The sequence below is a fragment of the Copadichromis virginalis genome, linkage group LG10, assembly GCF_057382275.1.
Source record: "Copadichromis virginalis isolate Kocher_CV1m ecotype Utaka linkage group LG10, C_Virginalis_male_GT1.1, whole genome shotgun sequence".
Lineage (NCBI taxonomy): Eukaryota > Metazoa > Chordata > Actinopteri > Cichliformes > Cichlidae > Copadichromis > Copadichromis virginalis.
In genome coordinates this window covers 2,042,715-2,056,318 of record NC_140627.1, presented here as the reverse complement: position 1 = coordinate 2,056,318, position 13,604 = coordinate 2,042,715, and positions in this window count along the sequence as shown.

Below are 13,604 nucleotides of genomic sequence, written 5' to 3'. Positions count from 1 at the left end.
TGCCGCACTGTATATATTTCTGCACTACGTCACACTGACACACAGTTTACTTAGTTCCACTTTTTGTGTCTGGTTTATTAAAGCATGCAGCTTCCTGTCAGTACTTTTGGCTCAGATTCTACTCAGAGTTGGCCCTTTTCAGACTGGAAGCAAACTATATTAAAAACAAGTAACAATAAGCACTAACAATATATTAATTTCGTGACAGCTCCCCCCCTTTCGTGTTTCCTAAGAAACACGACATAATTCCTTATTTATCCCTTTAAGTTTACCTGCCTGTGAGAATAATAGCTAAGGTATAACAAAAGACTTCAACCTAAAACTGCTCATATTATGTGAAGCCGTACAGACGGTCTGCTTAAACACAACCAATCTGCACACGTCACTTTTTGCCCCAGAAAAGAGTGATAGCATTATAATTATGACAATTATGATGAAGATAATGATAATAATAAAACAATGCTGAGTCACGGCTTGTCAAAATAATGATGCGTGGCTGAGGTGGAAGGCACAAACCGAGCTATCTGGAATCTGCTTAAATCCTTCCTCGCATGAAAAATGTAATTTGTCCACAGACTGATAGACAAGGACAGGCAGCGAGAGGGAGGGGTATATATTTGCATTTATTTTAAAACACCTTTTATTCAAGCAGCCATTCCAGAGGTTAAAACTTTCCCACTGATACTGGGCTTTAATAAACATGCCTTAAAGACTGTTAAAATTCAGCAGCTGTGGCAGCGGTTGCAAATCTCTGCTGGCCAAAATTACTTTTCCTTGTATAAAGAGACGGACATTCACAGATAAATGTAATTGCAAAAATCCCCACTGTCCCTTCAAATGTTCCGACTCTGAGTAAAAATAAATGGATCCAATCTGCATTTAAACAATAGAACTTATTTGGCACAATTGGCATGCAAACGTTCTCTGTGGAAAATAGGCAAGGTTAAGTAAGGGAATGGCAGCAGTGGAAATCTGGTTTGCAGAGCGGCTGCAGATGTGTTATTCTGCTTGATGATTTAATTCCACTGTAGGCAAAGTCAAATATTTCTCACTATGACTTTGTATTAAAACAGAGCCCTGAGTCTATGATCTAATCCGAGAAAGCCTGCAGCAGCCAAAACAAAGAGATGACACGATCAAAACAGATAATCTTGGAGGTGCATCAGTCTAAACATTGATCAGAGAAGAACAGGCTCAGGCTTCCTGTAGGCTTCCACAGGCGGGGGGGGGACCTCGGTGATGGATGACGAGGTCTGTGCAAGAGATTCATCACTTGCTTTCAGATGGCCTATGCATACTCACATTTCATTAGCATCATAAATTACGTCCCCGAGGGAAGCCAGGTGGCCTCAGACAGAGACCTCACCGCTGTGACAGCAAGAATGACCACTGTGGGGCCGTGACCGTGTCCCTGCTGATCACGTCGCAGAGGTGAGTTTACAGCCTTGATGGAAACTACTGTGTTAATATAGATAAGACAGAGCACAGCCTTTTTTATTGTTCATCGGCAAGAAAATAACAAATACAAACAATGATGACTTGGGTGTTATACTCTTAAATGGCAGGTTCTCTTCACCAGAGACAGTCTGGATGATGTAAAAAGGGAGCTGGTAAAACCGCTACTAACGTATGCAGGGATGAGATGAAACTTTAATGATGCCTGCAGGACAATTGCATTGTTGCAGCAGCAGAAGTGCAGAAAAAAGGATGCGATAGCAACGTTCAGCGTGGGCTGCAGATGCAGACGGCATGTTATGTAAATTTTACTGGTAGTTTTGTGCCATCATGGTTTGGAGTCATCTACATTCCAAAGTAAGCAGAATATGACAACGTGCAAAGCGACTGTCACTGAGGGCAAAGCAGAGTGCAAAAACTGCATAAACAGAAATTAGATGCAATTAGGGTAAGGGCAATGATGCAGCAGATGCTGGCAGTAAAGCATATGTGCAGAAACATGCAGAGCGGCCTTCCTATGAGTATTACACAAACAGTCCTACAAATATGTCATACACTGCCTCATTGAGGAATCAATCGCATGAACAGATTGATTCTCGAGGAGAGCGGCGATACGAGACAATATGTGGCACTGCAACAGCAAACAGATATAATCTACACCCCCCTGCTAATGTTCTCGATTCAGCGGCGGCTGTAAGTATTCCAAAGACGTTTGTCAGAAAATTATCCAGATTTCATTTGCTGCTGTTGTCTTGCAGGAGAAGTGATCTAAAATCCACCACATACATCTCCTCTGACACTCAGTGACACTTAATGAACAATGAAAGTATAAAGAGGGAGAAGTGGAACCGATGGAAATAAATGGCACATTATCATCCAGAGGAACAGGATCAATATGTAATGAGGTTTAATGGGCCAGAAAAGTGTCTAATAGAAATGATGGCTGCACCAGCCTCACCATGCAAACGTAATGAAGCCAAATAAATCTCTTTCCTTGAGAGCACTTTGCCCTGAGCACAAATGACTCAGGAGGGCTGGTTTCATGATCCCTGTTGGTGTAAATATGTAGCCCGCAGTCTGTTTGCCTTATTATGCAATTCTGGCTCGGTATAAGATTTTTCTTGCAGAGGGAAATCGCTGTGTTTATAATGCAATCCTTTTAAGGAAGCTTTCCAGTCATGCATTTTTTTCCTCTCGGTGAGAACAAAGTCTCACTTCCAGTATTTCATATCTTTGTGTAGGCGAGGGATGACTGACGTCCTGCACCGTGAACATCGTTCAGACAGAAGACGCACACCAGTCATTAGATTGTTTCAGAGACGTTGTCACACATTTGTGAACATTTGAGCTCTTCTGTTTTATGAGAAGCTTTATCGTTCTGAAAATGAAAACAAAGGCCAAAAAAATGCTATTTGTGTTTACTGTTCCTAATTACAAATTGAGCAAATAATGAAATGAAGGTGCTAACTCAGCGTTCCCCAACCCCCGGGTCGTGGCCTGGTACCGGCCATGAGTTAATAATAATAATAATACATTTTATTTATAGGCGCCTTTCAGACCCTCAAGGTCACCTCACAGTAACACGTAAACATACCATAAAAAACATAAGAAAAATGTATATATAGCAAACATGGTAGATAAAATTTAGACATAAACAGCCATAAAAGTATAAAAGCAAATATAAAAACTGAGCAAGTTAAAAATGGCCTAAGAGAGATCAGGTGTATGCAGTTCTAAACAGATGGGTTTTGAGTAGTGATTTAAAAGTGGTGAGACAGTGTGTGGTCCGGAGAGCAAGTGGAAGTGCATCCAAAGTCTCAGGCAGAACAACTAAAGGCTCTGAGTCCCGTGGTAGTCAGGCGAGCAGGTGGAACTGACAGAAGGGAAGCTGAAGAAGAGCGGAGTGTACGGAAGGGTGAGTATGGAGAAGATCGGATAGTTATGGAGGAGCGAGGTTATGAAGCGCTTTGAAAGTGAGAAGCAGGATCTTGACACAGAGGTGAACTGGGAGCCAATGGAGCTGTTTAAGAACTGGTGTTCTATGTTCAGTGGATCTAGTTCTGGAAATAATACGAGCAGCTGTGTTTTGAACCAACTGCAGTTTATGGAGGGATTTCTGAGGTAAACCATAGAGAAGAGACAGGTACCGGGCCACGAGAGTTGAGACTCGGGTGTGAAATTTATTTTTAATAGTTTTTATCGTTAACTCAGTTTCCTGGGTCTTTTCCCATGTGTTATGAATAAATCTTTCTGGTTTTACTTTGTTGTATTTATCTGCGACACCTTAAAGGCCGGTCCATGAAAAAGGTTGGGGAACGCTGTGCTAACCGATTGTTTAAATTAGGTTTTGTCCCGTTTGTGTGTCTTGACATCAGATCCAGTCTAGTGTTACAGTGCTGCACAGATGTAACACAGTTAGGGGGCTCCCACGATCATCGTGGGAAGACTTCCTCACTCACACGACCTGCGTTTAATCATTAGTTATTATTACTCTCTGGGTCTCTTCCACAGTGTGTCTTTGGTTCTGTGGCAGATGGCTGTCCCTCCATGAACCTGGTTTTGCTGGAGGTTACTTCCTGTTAAAATTTTCCATTTTCCTTCCCACCGTCAACCAATGCTCAGGTGTCAGCTCACTGTGGGCTGTTCTCTCTATTATTGTTGGTTCTTCACCTCGTTGTGATTCGGCACTATTGATAAAACTGAACTGAACAATAAGCAGCTGTGTTCCACTATTAAGCAGTTTAACTAAATGACATTGTTTTGCATTGGAATCATACAGAGGATGAAAACAAACAAAGACGTTCAGCCTGTGATTTTATTTCCACAGGAGAGATCACAGCTGAGGTAGTCATGGACTTTGAGATGGGACTGATGAAGAAGGAAATTTCTGCCAGTCCCACCACCCAATAACTAACACACACACACACACACACACACACACACACACACACACACACACACACACACACACACACACACACACACACACACACACAGCCTATATTCTCTGAGTACTCTGGGATGTAATATGGTGGCGTTCCAGCCGTTGCTTCCATTAATCACTCATCCCTCTTGGTAGCTGCTCTGCTGGGCAGTTTAAAGGAAACATTCAACCCAAATACACAACATCAAAAACAACTCTTAGTCTCTAAGTTTGTGCTGTTAGTATATCTGGAATGAATGTACAACGCTGAGAGCTCTGTTGGAGTTTCTGTTGCATTTAAACGAGTTTTGCTTGGAATCTCAGCTTACAGTGCTGAATTAAAGAAGCTGCACCAGCAGCTACAGCATCTGCACATTCTCATCACTACAGCCTGCTCGCTGATCAGCTCGGGCAGATTCTGTTTCCTAAACCTATACGATATCATAAAAATAACAATTCATTTGCATACAGGTCTATTGATTCTCCAGCAGGGGGCAGGACCAGGGAGCCAAAAGGGGCCCTGGCAGCACCCCGACTCAGAGACTTTGTGAGGACTGCGATGTTGAACCAAAGAGCCTACACAGACAGGGTACAGTACATAACAAAGAGGTCAGGGTGTGCACAAAGATTTCCTACAAGGGTCAAATACAAAATAGGTTGTTGACTTTTTAAATAATCAAATGAAACTAAAAAAAGTATCACATATCAAAAAGTAAGCAAACCCAACGTCTATCATGCATCCAAAGCAATACAATTAGAGGACTTCTAATGTGAAATGTTTTACTTCATGTAAAACTCTAACATCTGGGTTCTGGTGTGGGCTCTGCTTTTGAAGTGTGTATCACCACGATCTAAAGAGAGCTCTCAGGGTCTCAGAACAAAGCTCGCGGATGCCTTTGAGTCTGCTAAGAGATTAAAGTCTGCATTAAATCACACCGTGCAGCAAAGAAAAATAATTTACGTGTGTTTCCCATTCTGCGCCTTTGTAAAAACTATATTTAGTAAGACGTGCAGGATTCACAAATGTAGTCATTTGTTTGATTACTCTAACAGACTGAGCAACATCTATTTTGTGCAGACCAGAAAACACAGGAGAAGAACCTCGTAGCAGCTGTAAAGCACAGTAATGGAAAGGTTAGTGTTTGGAGCTGCTTCACTGAGCAGCCTGCAGTCACTGATTCAATAACACACACGCACACACACGCACACACACGCACGCACACGCACGCACGCACACGCACGCACACACACGCACGCACACACGCACGCACGCACGCACACACACCTACACGCGCACACACGCGCGCGCACACACACGCGCGCGCACACGCACACACACGCACACACACGCACACACACGCACACACACACTATGTAAGCGATGAAACCTGTGTCTTGACTGTATGTACAGTAATAAAATGAGCAGCACCGGCTTTCTTACTCTGCAGCTGCCTTCCTAAATAAGAGGCCTGGGAGTGCACACACCGTGAACACCGAGGGGAATCGTATTGATTTCCGTTCCTCTTTCTCACTAAGGTCATTACACTGATCAACTCAGGCCTGAAGACTATGCCAAGTGGGTCAGACAGAGGAATTCACAAAGGGCTGTTTCCTCTAAGGTTCTAAAAAACACATGAAATCACCAAAACTGCAACTTAAACTGTACACGTCCAAACGATGCATGTGCAATAATAAATTGCTTGAGTACACCTTAAAGAGTGCGACTCTGGCGCTTACATTCAGACCCTTTTCAGCAGGTGGAGACTGTTTGTACAGCTGATATTACATTTTTTGCAACCTGGTGTGGTTACTATTAAATCTGTTCACTGTGGGAGGAGAGAAGAGACAGAGGTCTGGATTTTTGCCTCTCTTCCATTTTTCCTTGTGATGTTGTTACATCGTAGCACTGGTAATAATTAACCTCTCATCAAAGACAGTGGTTAAATATGATGAATAATGTGTGGCATTACATGCTAGCACACTTTGCTTCCATCCTGTAAAAGCCCAGACACGTCTTTGCGAACAACATGGTAATTTTCAATGCATTCATTAAAACTGACACTTCCTATTTATAGAGCCATTTCGACTGCTCCTCGGCTTTTCTCTCTGGGATGTTTTGGTACCAGAAGAAGAAAGAAAATGCTTCTGTGCTTATTACAAATTCTCCAATCCTCCTGTGACTCTTTCATTTACACTTAGTCCATGATTTTGTCTCTTTTGCACACACACAAATGTGCTTGGCCTCGCTTCACTTAATACCGAGTCAATTTCTCCTGCCCTATGGCCATGTGCTGCCAATATGTTTGAAAGGCAGACATGATGAGAATGCTTCACTGCTTGTTCGCTGCACCGCTGCCCAATCGAGAGCACTTCACATGACAGGGAGTACCGCTTCATCCCGTTACTGCTCATTTCTAGCTCAAACAGAAGATCAAACACGGCGTGCCACATCAATAACTCACTCAAGGTAAAGTTTTCCTACTTGAAATGTGTGTGTGTGGGCGAGACGAAAAAAGCAGAATATCAAGAGCAGGTCGAGGCAGAAACAGAAGTGAGTGATATTAACAGGAAGCTGGATGTGGTAATAGATTTTCTATTTCATGACTCAAAAGATTAGCAAATTGGAGTTTACTGAAACAAGATAAAAATATGTTCTGGAAGTCAAACTGTATTTGTGCCCTGAAAACCTTTAGACAGTAAATGTGCTGATGCGCAGTGTAGCACACACTCTGTGTGAATCATCATCGAGCCTTCCTGTAGAGATTTCATATCACTTTCAGTGGGACTCGTTTCTCTAATTGGTACGATCTGCAAGATATTGGAGGCTGTTTGTTGTTTGCACCACGAGGAACAGGCACATTTTATATGCTGGCCCACGCCACAGATGGAGTAGAGATCTGCTTAGTGGGATTCTCGTCCACTGAATTTTATTTATGGAGCTCACAACAACAGTTGCCCAAGGTGGTTTACATCGTAAGGTAAAGAATCAGAGAGAACACCTCAATAACAAAGATGATCCTATAGGAGAAGGCACTTGGCGACAGCAAGGAGGAAGAAGACAACACTCCCTCCTGGCCAGAGAGTGAGCTGCCATGGTGCAGGTTTGTGCTCTCAGAGTGTAATGCACTGCTAGGGGTGCAACGATACTGGTATCGATATTGAACCGTTCGATACAGTGCTTTTGGTTCAGTACGCATATGTATCGAACAATACAACATTTTTAATTTATTTTATCAACTTTCCTTCTGACGATGCTGTCTGTGTTGAGCGCTCAGTGGATCTGCGCTCGACAGTGCAGCCTAGGCGGAGTAGTCAAGCGCAGATCCACTGAGCGCAGCGCAAGCTAGCAAGACAGAAGCTAAGCTCGTTGCAACATGGCAAATTGAACCTCCCCCACCCTCATTCAGATCTGGCCTTTGGAACTATTTTGGTTTTCATGTGACGTATGACCCTGAAGGTAAGCGCGTCATGGACTAAAGTAAAACAGTATGTCGGATGTGTCACGCAATGCTCAATTACATGGGTGGGAACTAGTGTGTTAGCGCAGTTAGCTCGTTAACGTGTTGGCCGTCCAGCCCCACGCACGGGGCGATCCGCGGTAGCTCGTTAACGGAGATTTGCCGTGTTGTGGCGTTAACGTCATTTCAGATTAATGCTGACAGCACTAGTGGGAACACAACGAATATGACTGCACATTTACTCCGACATCATCCTAGTGCAAAGACAAGTGGAAGCAGACAAAAACAACAAGCAGCATGCTACAAACTTTACCCGAGTCATTTAGACAGCCGTTAGCACAGGATTCTCCTTATGGGGACCTGATATGTTTAATATGCTGCTGAGAATATAGCCCAGAAGAAGCGTATAGTATAGCTTTTATTTTGAAAGAGACATTTCTCTGTAATAAACTCTCTTTTCCAAAGATGAGGGATTTCTCCATCAGATAGATTTATTATTTTATTACTTTGTTGTTTCAGCAACATTAAATTTAAAAACTGTACTTTTGAGTTAAAATATATATTTATAATTTTAATAAATGACAAATTAAAAAAGCATGAACATTTTTTTTGTATTGAAAAAATATCGAACCGTGACACCAAAGTATCGAACCGAACCCTGAATTTTGTGTATCGTTGCACCCCTATGCACTGTATAATGTCACTTAAAGGGTTGGGTAGCTTAGGTGTCTGCCCCAAACTCATCTCTGTCCTATTAGGTTCAGCTCTTTATAAAACTCTAGCGTATTAATAGAAAAACCATATTCGATGCAACTTGCTTGGGTGCCGTCGGCAGCAGGTAGATTTCCTGTGTTACTAAACTTCAGACATTTACAGAAAAAAGCAACGAGTGAGTTCCACTTGATAAAAACAAAAGAAATATAAAAGCGAGAAGCTCTCGTTTAAATTCCCATTTTGTAAATGGATTTGTCAGCTTGTAGATTCTGAAAATTGAGATGGTCAATGAAAATCTTTTTACTAGATTAATCCACTTTTTGATTTCTGTGGAAACGTTTTCTTCATTAATATCACATAACTGCTTCAGATAAAAGAAAAAGTCATAAATATTCATGCATCAGCTTTTTTAAGCCGGATAAAAGAGGCGCAGCTTCTTCTCTAAACGGCTCGGTGTGTTCTGCTGTGTAGGCTGAGAAATGCACCACTCCAAACTTGAATAATTAGTGTTTGCTTCTCATCTTACTACCTTTATAACTTATGAATGTAGCAGCGTACTTCTGTCGAGTATTGGCTTCATTAAAAAACAAGTACTCAGATACATGGAGGACACGTGTGATCTGTCACTTTGATGTTTGGAACGAGATCAAATCACACGAGTCTTGTTACCATAAAGCTTTGTGTGCAAAGTGATTTCTTTTCAAGGCAACATGCTTACATTGTAACATTTATTAGTTTCATGTTGTTTAGTTACTTCATCACTCTGTATATACACTCGTGTCTGTAAATATTTTTGTTGTTTGGCTTCTGCACACTACGACTGAAGTGCAGGCTTTTAGCTTCAATGCCAGGAGGAGGCCACCATTAAGCCAAACTACGTCCACACGTACACGGGGATTTTTGAACATGGAGATTTTCCATTTTCGTTTTTTTAAAAATCCCATTCACATGCATCTTGTGTTTATATGTGGACGAAGGTTGATCTTCGTCCACATATAAACGCCAAAAACGCAGCTGTGTAGAAATGTTGGCCAATCAGAAGAAGTCTAGAAGCCTGGGAGGGAAAGAGTAAACAGGGTTTTATGCAAACCTGAAGTCTGAAAAGTTTTTTTGTTTTTCTGAAAAAGCAGCAAATTTTGTGTTACTTTTCAAGTGCCTTCATCATTTCAAATGTTGATAACCAGAACAGTATTTTGGCTGGTGCAGACTCACAACTTAACAGTGAACTAAATGCATACAGCATGAATACATTTAAATTTTAAAAAAATTACATTTATTCAAAACCAACGATGACGTCGGTGTCGGGATTTAGGTTGTGAGACCGTCTGTGTTGAACAGTTCACTCTGATGTCTGGAAGGACAGTCACTGTGTGTAAGTGTGTAAAAACTGCAGATAGTCAGAGCAACAGTTGTCACGGTCTGGCTGGCAGACCGTGGGGATGTGGGGAAAGGAGGACCCAAAACGCAGACTCTGCGATGCAAACAGTGCTCTTTATTTACAGTGGAAAGCTGTAAACACAATAACTCCCCGTTGCTCCCTCGAACCCCGTGCGCGTGCTTCCCTCCGATATCTGTGCTCGTGCTCCCCGCTGTTGTGTTTCCGCACCCCCGTGCGTGCTGCCTCTCCGGACCACTCCTCCTCCTGTAGGGAAACCAGAGACGCAGCCGTCAACACTAACCAGCACATATACGCACAGCACAGACCTACGCTAACACACACTGACTTGGTAAGATAACTCAATGATCCCGCGTCGGTGGGAGCTCCAAGACTCTCCTAAGTAGCTCCCCCGACGAGCCCTGATCAGCGGCAGGTGTGTGGCTTCGGGTGTGGCCAGTCCCTCCGCAGGGCCACACCCCTCAGGCCTGCAGGTGGCCGAGCTCCATCCTCCAGGCACACCCGCAGACATACACACCCATACCTCGCCTAAACATATGAGTGGGACACAGACTAACACAGCACAGAGAAACACACATATGTACATGCACAGAGAAGGAGAAACGACACCAAAAATACATAATAATAATACGCAGGTCCATGACTGCCCAGGGATCCTGGGTCGCCCAGTCCCAGGACCCTGACAACAGTATTTTGTTTCTATCGGCCATTGTAGAAATTAATCTCATGTAAGCAATAACGTGGCGCACAGCGTCACGTCAAAAAAGGCGCACACCTTTGACGCTGCGTGAGTAAATCTTCTCGTCCACACTTAAACGCAAAAACAGAGTTTTTGAAAATCTCAGTTTTCAGTGATCGCAAACGCCGTTTACGTGTGGACGAAAGGTGCAAATGCATAGAAAAATCTGTGTACGTGTGTCGTAGCCTAAAGAAACCCAACAGAGAGCCACCAAAAACTGTCAAATCACCAACTGGTACATTTTTAAATAGAAGACACACACTGACCAACTCAGCAGCATCAAAAGGTCCACAGAGGAAAGCTAAACTACATCCTCTGTTAAGAAAACCCTTCACAATATCTAACCAAGTATAAAAAACTCTTGTGTACCTTTGTCAAGGACCACTGGATACACTCGACACCAACATGGCCTTATTAGACTTTGTGAGAAAACTCTGAAAGAGCTGCACAGGCCTGAAAAACATCTTTGGACAGATGAATCCAAGATTCCCGTCATTCCCATGAAAGTATGGAGAAAGAGAGAAAACATGGTGGAGGCAGTGTTATGGTGTGGGCCTGTGTAGCTACCTGTGGGACCGTACGTACACTAGTGACACCAGGTTACTGGTGTTACTGGGACACGTGGCTGCCGATAGAAGAACCAGGATGATTTTTGAAGTGTACAGGACAACACCCTCTGCTCAGTTTGAACAAAATGCTGCAAAACTCATTGGACACCGCTTCAGTCCAAGTGCATGATGACACAAAAGCATCCTGCAAAAGACAAGAGGTTTGCAAGTCAAAGGTACTGACATTCATCAGTGGCCAAGTCAGTCACATGATCTCAACACAACAGAGCGGCTTTTGAATGCAAAACTGAGTGCAGAGAGACCCACAAGCAAGCAGCAGTTGAGGGTAACTGCAGTAAGAGCTGAGCAGAGCATCTGAAGGGAGGAAACAGCATTTTGTGAGGACGTTGGAATCTAGGAGTCGATTTTCACCCAGGCATTGAAAAACAATCCTTATAATAAAAATTACTTTGAATTATTGTTGAGCCTCTGATGGCTCGACTCAAAACTAAAATACTTCTGTTAAACTCTTCGAAGCTGAAAGTCTGCACTTCAGTCACATGTTGAGCCGCTGTGTGATGCAAAAACTGTGTCATATGGAAAAGAAATAGAAAAAACTTATAACAGACTTGCATCAGATGTGGCCTACTTCATATAGTGAATCATATCAGGCTTAATATGATTTACTCATGAAAGTGGCCACTTTCATATATTGTTTTAGGAAGTATCCAAAACACACAAGCTTCATTTATATAATTTTTCAAGGGATCTTATATCTGTTTTCACTCTTGTATGCTTTTCATACAAGTTTCACACAAGACAGATACAAACTTTATAAGATTTATATCTTTTCCATGTGGGAATGCCCAAACACTCTAACTGTGTGAATAAGCAGGGCTTAGATAATGTTTAGATTTACAGACGATTATAGTTACTTTGCAAATGTGCAATCACAGCATAGGATCAAACGCATTTGGATGACTTGATTTTGTACAGCTGGTATGGTGGAACATGCTCATCATGCCTGAAGAAGTTCTGTAAAAACAGAAGCACTGAAGCAGTTTTTAAGGAAAAACCAAATGTCACAAATCATTCTGTTGCCGTTTTCGACAAAAATGCGCCGAGCAGTGATGGAATTGACCGTCTGCGCTGGGATATGTCAACTCTTTCAGCGGGAAACCTCATCCATATCTCTCCTCTAACTGTGTCAGCACAGCGGCCGGGACGCTGCCAGCAGGGTTAATGATGAGCAGGAGGACAGATGGTTTTTGCTGTCATCTGGAGTGATGGCTTCCAGCCTCGTCTCTGTCATTGAACCAAAGCAGGCACGCACACACAAGCAGGATGGCAGACCTTTACATAGTTGTAGGCTGATGATGACCTTTGCAAAAATGACACGTTCTTTTTTGGAACATCCCAATTTGTTTCCCACGCGTTGCCTCCTGAAGTAGCTGCTGTGTTTTTCCCTGCTATCACTGATAAAATCAGCCTATCTCGGCTTAAACACAAGGTCATGGCTCTGTGATGCTATATTTAGCATTTCTTTCTTTTCTTTTACAGGACAGATTAAAGGTCAAAGACTTCCCTCTCTCTTCTCGTGTATCACTTCACGAGTGAATGTTAGACATGGTGTCCTCTTGTGCTTTGACAAATGAATACAGCAAAATGAACAAAGTGTGTGCTTGTGCGAGAGAAGAGAGAACACTAAGCCTTGATAATTTAATGTGACAGAAGCTTTTCCACACAGAGAAACTTGGCTGGCTTTTAATTGACTTAATCATTTTATTACTCTACAAAGACAAAGGATGAATGCCCTCTTATCTGTGAAGAACAAAATGAACAAGGCTGCCACAGATGAGGGAGAAGACAGAAAGCATTTTGAATCAGAATGGAAGGACGTTTTTGTTCCTGCAGTTGGTCCGCAGGGAAACTTTATCTTCAAACAAATTCGATATCAGCGCGGCTGGTGCTTTTCTCCTCCTTGATGTCAGATAAGGCTTTCATTATTTCAAAGCATCCTTAGCAGAGGGGATGTCAGGAGACCGAGGCAAAGTTTGCTGTCATGTTGAACCACAGACTCCCATTAGAGGACCCGCTATTTGACTGCATTAACTGCATCGACGCTGCCGGAGCTGCACAATGTTGCTTTCACTCAACACAACAGCAACGAGCGCAATTTGACCCTTTTTAGACACACTCGAAGCACAATATTATTTTAGAGTAGAGCTGGAGAAGAAGTGCTGTGGAAGACAGACTTTGTTATCACATGCTAACACTCCTGTGAATATCACTGTCAGCAGTCAGGCCTTTTACTTAGAGACAATTTAAAAAACTGAATAATTCACTGGCAACGCTGAATGAACAGTCGTGC